This window comes from Camellia sinensis, chromosome 7 (genome assembly GCF_055761805.1).
Source record: "Camellia sinensis isolate YWXY chromosome 7, ASM5576180v1, whole genome shotgun sequence".
NCBI lineage: Eukaryota > Viridiplantae > Streptophyta > Magnoliopsida > Ericales > Theaceae > Camellia > Camellia sinensis.
Genome location: NC_138967.1, coordinates 160,773,143 through 160,779,193, shown reverse-complemented (window position 1 = coordinate 160,779,193; position 6,051 = coordinate 160,773,143).

Sequence of the window (6,051 nt, the reverse complement as noted above, 5' to 3'; positions counted from 1 at the left end):
TTTTCAAATTTTCTCAAGAGCCTTTGTCATACTAGCAAGAATTCAAAAATCAAGACATGTCATACATGGGCAAGTTCAATAATTTTGATTTAATCGAATTAATTCTACCTTTCTCAACAATAGTAGCCCGGTTTTTAAGCCTTCTCCCAAAAGAGTTCCAAGATATAAGAGATGGTTCCTTGAACTGCCTCTTTCATGAATAATTCTGATAATCCAACTCTGCGTAATCGACTTTCTTGAAAGTTGATCTCTAAACCCGAAATTCATTCTCAAAGCATCTCAAGATCTCCTCTTTGCATTTGTCAATTCCTCTTCATGTTGAGATGTTCTTGCAATGGTTATCAATGACTCAGATTTGTGTAAGTTTTCTGAAGAAGATAACGAAGACTTCGATCTTCAATTCTGAGAAATCAACAACGTCAACCATTTGTAGAAACCAACTTCCTTGGCTTAAAATGTTTTTGATGATATTACTTTCCACTCTGTTAATCATCCCTCAGACATTTCAAGTAACAAGCTTCATTTTAATTATCTATCATTTTACGAAAATTCACTCCTAACTCATTTGATCATTTTCATCCCATTTCCACCAGCTTTTGAGCTTCAACTTTTTTATTGTCATTAAATCGTCGCACATTTAATGAAAAATTCTTGCTCTGGCTTCAGTATTGGACATTTAATATTATAATAATATTAGTGAATGTTTGAAGTTTTTTGCATTTTGTTCCTACCAATAGAAGGAAAAACAAACAATTAAAATAAATTATTTGTAAAGATAAATCCACTCATGCGTTATATGTATCTTTTTAGGTAAAATCCACCCATGAGTTATATGTATCTTTTTAAGCAAAGTCGCATATCTCGTATAGACTAACCCCAATATATTATTTTTATTTAAAATGTTTTAAACCTGAAATTATGAAAATAAGACACTCCCAAATCCCAAACTTTGACCATCCAGCCAACTCTTGGAGTTTCCTGCGTTATGCATCTACATGTCCTCATTGCAGCAAAATCTTCACATTTGCGTAAAAAAACAAAAAATAAAAAATAAACAATGGTTAGTGTACGATATAATGCAAGGACACTAAAAAATTTATTTAGCCGTTGAACTAAATTTAACACCTTGGAGAGTTGAAGTCACTCTCTCTTTTTACAAGTACTTAAGATTTACTTCCCAATTCTATTTCTAAGAGTGAAATCTGATACCTCTCGTTAAGAGAGACTTAGTGGCCTATCAGTGCTTGCATATGATTGGGCTGTCCTATCAGTGTCAACGTAGTTGGGATTGATTTGTTTCATCATGATGCGTTTTGCACTTATCTCTGTTTTCTTCTTTATTGATGTAATATCCTTGTTCATCAATGAAGTTTCTGAAACAAATGCTGAATCAATTCAATCAATATTATTATAGCCCTATATCTGTTGTGTTGTATATATACATACAAGCCCTAACCTCTCCTAACTAACTAACAGTTAGGCTAATCTAAACTGTTACTAATTAGTTACAAACAGACAGACTTCTCTGGTGCAGCAGTCCATGGACTTATGATGAACCCTCAGATATATCAGATGAAGTCTTCTCTTTATCAGGCCCCCGCAAGTTAATGGGTGAAGCAGTAACCTTCAACTTGGAAGTAAGGAAAGAAAATCTGGCAGTAGACAGAGGTTTGGTGAATATGTCCGCGAGTTGATTGGAGGTGGGAACATGCTTGAGAAACAACTTATGAGCAGTAACCTTCTCACGAACGAAATGGCAATCAACCGCTATATGCTTGGAGCGGTGATGAAAAATAGGATTGGCAGCAAGAGCAAGAGCAAGAGCAAGAGCAAGAGCAAGAGCAGACATGTTGTCACACTAAAGAATGTGAACAGAAGACTGAGGAATGCAAAACTCTACAAGAAGCATTTGCAGCCATGTGAGTTCTGCAGCGGTGTGGGCAAGAGACCGGTACTCAGCCTCAGTAGAAGACCGAGGCACAGTGGATTGCTTCTTGGAGGACCAAGAGATAAGATTGTCACTGAGAAAGATGCAATACCCGGAGGTAAACCGTCGATCGATGAGATCGCCAGCCCAATTAGAATCAGTATAAGCATTGGGTTGAAAAGAATTGGGAGTGAAGACAAGACCATGAGAGAGAGTGCCCTTTATATAGCGTAAGATCCGCTTAACAGTAGCAAAATGGCCCGTAGTGGGTGCGTGCATAAACTGACAAGCTTGGTTAACAGCATATGATAATTCAGGCCTTGTGATGTTAAGATATTGGAGAGCACCGACAATACTCTGATATAGAAAAGGATTAGAGAAAGGAAGGGAATCAGATTCAGAGATGGAGGCTTTGAGAGAAACTGGAGTAGCACATGGCCTACAATCCACCATGCCAGCCTTGCAGACAAGATCAGTAGCATATTTGTGTTGATTGAGAAACAAACCAGGAGAGTGGGCTGAACAGAAATGCCCAGAAAATAGGACACATCCCCAAGCTCTTTCATAGAAAAGGCATGATGCATATGAGTCAAAAGAGATTGAATAAAGGACTCACTAGTGCCAATAAGTAAAATTTCATCCACATAGATTAGAATATAGGTAAGAGAAGAGCCAGCATTATGGACAAACAAAGAGGTGTCACAGGTGCTGTTGATTAAGCCTTGAGAGAGGAGAAAGGGGGAAAAGGTGGAATACCAAGCCCTTGGGGCTTGTTTCAGTCCATAGAGAGCTTTGTGAAGCTTACAAACAAGAGATGGCTGAGAGGGATCAACAAAACCAAGGGGTTGTTCCATATAAACTTCCTCTTCTAATTTGCCATGCAAAAAGGCATTCGAGATATCGAGCTGCTTGATAGGCCAATGATGATGTAGAGCCAAGCATAGAAGAATCTGAATAGTAGGTTGTTTGGCCACAAGACTAAAGGTATCTTGAAAATCAACACCATATTGTTGAAGAAAACCTTTAGCAACAAGTCAGGCTTTGTGTTTGGCAATTGTCCCATCGGAATTGCATTTGAGTTTGGAAACCCATTTGCAACCAATAGCTTGCTTAGAAGATGGAAAAGGGACTAAAGACCAGGTACCTTGATGTTGGAGGGCACAATATTCATCCAACATGGCTTTAAACCAAACAGGGGAATGTAAGGCTGCTTTAGTGGAACAAGGCTCAGTAGAAGCATCTGGAGAAGAACTAGAAGAAGCAGTAAGGTAGAGAGGTTTGGTTTTAGACCTGGTCTACATAGGATGTATGTTAAGAGAAGAAGGGGGAGGAAGAGGTAAAACAACTGACAAGGAGTTAATAGAGATGAGAGTAGGCTGAGACACAAAAATAGAAGGCCTGGGCTGCACTGGAGAAGAAGAGAGAGGCTGTACAGGTGGTACTGACAGAGGGTGCTGAGTTGAAGAAGGCATAGACTACAGTGGTGGAGACTTGGGCGGCATGGGAGAAGAAGACAGAGCCTGCACAGGGGGTATTGACAGAGGGTGATGAGCTGAAGAAGGCATAGACTGCAGTGGGGGAGAGGGCATAGATTTCGTAGGCAAGAGCTGCGATGGGAGTGGACTGGACCAGTAGAAAGTCTGCAACTGAGAATTAGAAGAGGCAGAAGGACCAAAAGAAATAAAAGAAGAAGATGCATATGGAAAAATAGTTTCTTGAAATGTGACATGCCTAGAAAGTACAATTTTACCTGTAAGGGGATTCAGACACTTGTAACCTTTAACACTGGGATGATAACCCAAAAATACACAAGCAGTAGATTTGGGTGCTAATTTATGAGGAGAATATGGTTTGAGCCAAGGATAACAAAGGCAACCAAATACCTTCAAATGAGAATAATCAGGTGGTTTTTGAAATAATTCTTCAAAAGGAGAATAGTTGGAAAGTGTAGTACTAGGCAACCGATTAATCAAATAGGTGGCAGTAGCCACAACATCAAACCAATAGGCAAGAGGAAGAGAAAACTGATGGAGTAAAGCAATGATTGTTTCTGTGATGTGTAAATGCTTCCTTTCGGCAACACCATTTTGAGATGGTGTATGGGGACAGGAGTGTTGATGATGAATGTCATGAGATTGCATAAAACTATCTATGGAAGAGTTAACAAATTCACCACCTCCATCAGTCCGTAAGATTTTAAGAGGATATCCAAACTGTTTTTCCACAAAACCTTGAATTCCAAAACTTTAGCATAAACCTCACTTTTATAGCATAGAGGATAGATCCAAGTAAATCGACTAAAATCATCTATAAACACAACATAGTATTTGAAAGTAGAAGCAACATGAGCATATGGTTGTTCATCACTATCAACCATTTTTGGCTTTAAACCATGCTCTCCAATTACTTGGTAGAGTTGGTCTTTTTTTTTCAATTACTAATGGGTTGTATTGCCCCCCAAGTGCCAATCTTGGCATTAATTTATTCTTGTTCTCTATTGCCCAAAAAATGAGATTCTGAAATACTTCATTGCCTTCTTTATTGAACAGTGGATTCTCATAAAAATGAGATTCTGACAATGGATTCTCATACATTGGCTCTTCACGAAAAACAGTTTGTAATTTTTTAGCCAAATTGAATTCTAATAGGGCTTTTATTTCTACAAAAAATTCTTGTCTTTCATGTGGAAGCATGCTTTCCAATAATTGCTCTGTTCGAAGAAGAAGAGCATTTTTGATTTTTATGAATGAGCCACTAGTTTGGCCCAAGTCTGAATCTCCATGCATATCCGTTTGCTCCTTCTTTGCCATCACTCCAAATTAGACAGGTCCCACTTGGCGTGCCAAAATATGTTAGCAAAAATTTGGTTTGCGTCAAATCGACAGAGGAGATTTGACAGAGAAACCAAACTTTTACAAACAACAACTAGATCAAATGGTTGTGGTTGGTGTCTTATGCCTTGACAGATTCAATGACTTCTTTGGAGGTTGTAATGTGAAGAAATAAACACAAAAATTGGTAATAAAATTGAAACTTGTCACTCAATCGCATTAATTAAACAAAAAGCACAATCTTTGTTACACAATCGACAGGAATAAAAAAGGTTAGGAAAACCAAAACTAACTACTAAAAATTACTCCTAAATTAAGGTAATCTACTCCTAAATTAAGATAGACTACAACTAGATAAAAAAACTCTCATGAATTTGATGTCTTGTGGATTTGTTGATTCTTCTCCAATCTGTTTTCAACCTATTTCTAGGATAACAATTGACGGTTTCTTTTCGAAGTATAACTACCACTTTGTGAAACAAAATCATGCCACATTCCTTACAAAGTGCTACCACCTGCCGCACGTTGCCAACTTTCACCATTTTCTAAGCCCATTACCTGTAAACCATAACAAAACAAAAACAACAACAATAATGATATAAAATATAAATATTTGTATAAATATATGTGGCCTCTAAATCGACATATCAAAATCGATAGGCCACAATTAATGAAATTAGATTTGGCCATAATCGACAAGCGACCATAAATTAAACGGGACTTGGCCATAATAAAAAAGCCATAATCGACAAATATTTACTTTTTGGTGTCAACAAAAACATATCCCAACCAAAATCTTGGCAACCAAAAAAAAATAAAATAAAAAATTCACCATGCCAAACCCAAAGGAATCGGATGCATAAAATCATATTGAATTAAAAAAAAAAACTAAAAATAAAAATATTAGGGGTTTTTGGGTACACTAAAATTTAGCCTGAATGGAAATCACCAAGATTTTATGATAAGGAAACGTTGTCAGCCACGAAACCTTACTGCATCTGCATGCAAGAGACCAATAGTTTTTGTTTTTTGGTCCTTGGGTGGGCACAGCAGGATTAAATATTTTATCTATTCAGATAAACTATTGGGGGACACAAATCAACACATAAATAAATAACTACATTCATGGAAAATAGAAGATTTGATACAAGTAAAAAAACGGAAGTATCAAGTTAGGGGATTTGAGTAGAAAAAACTGGAAAAAAAAATTCTAGTGTGTATCAACTGTCAACAACAAATGAGAGAGAGAGAATGAATGAATGAACGCCGACTTAAAATGAAAATGAGGGACGG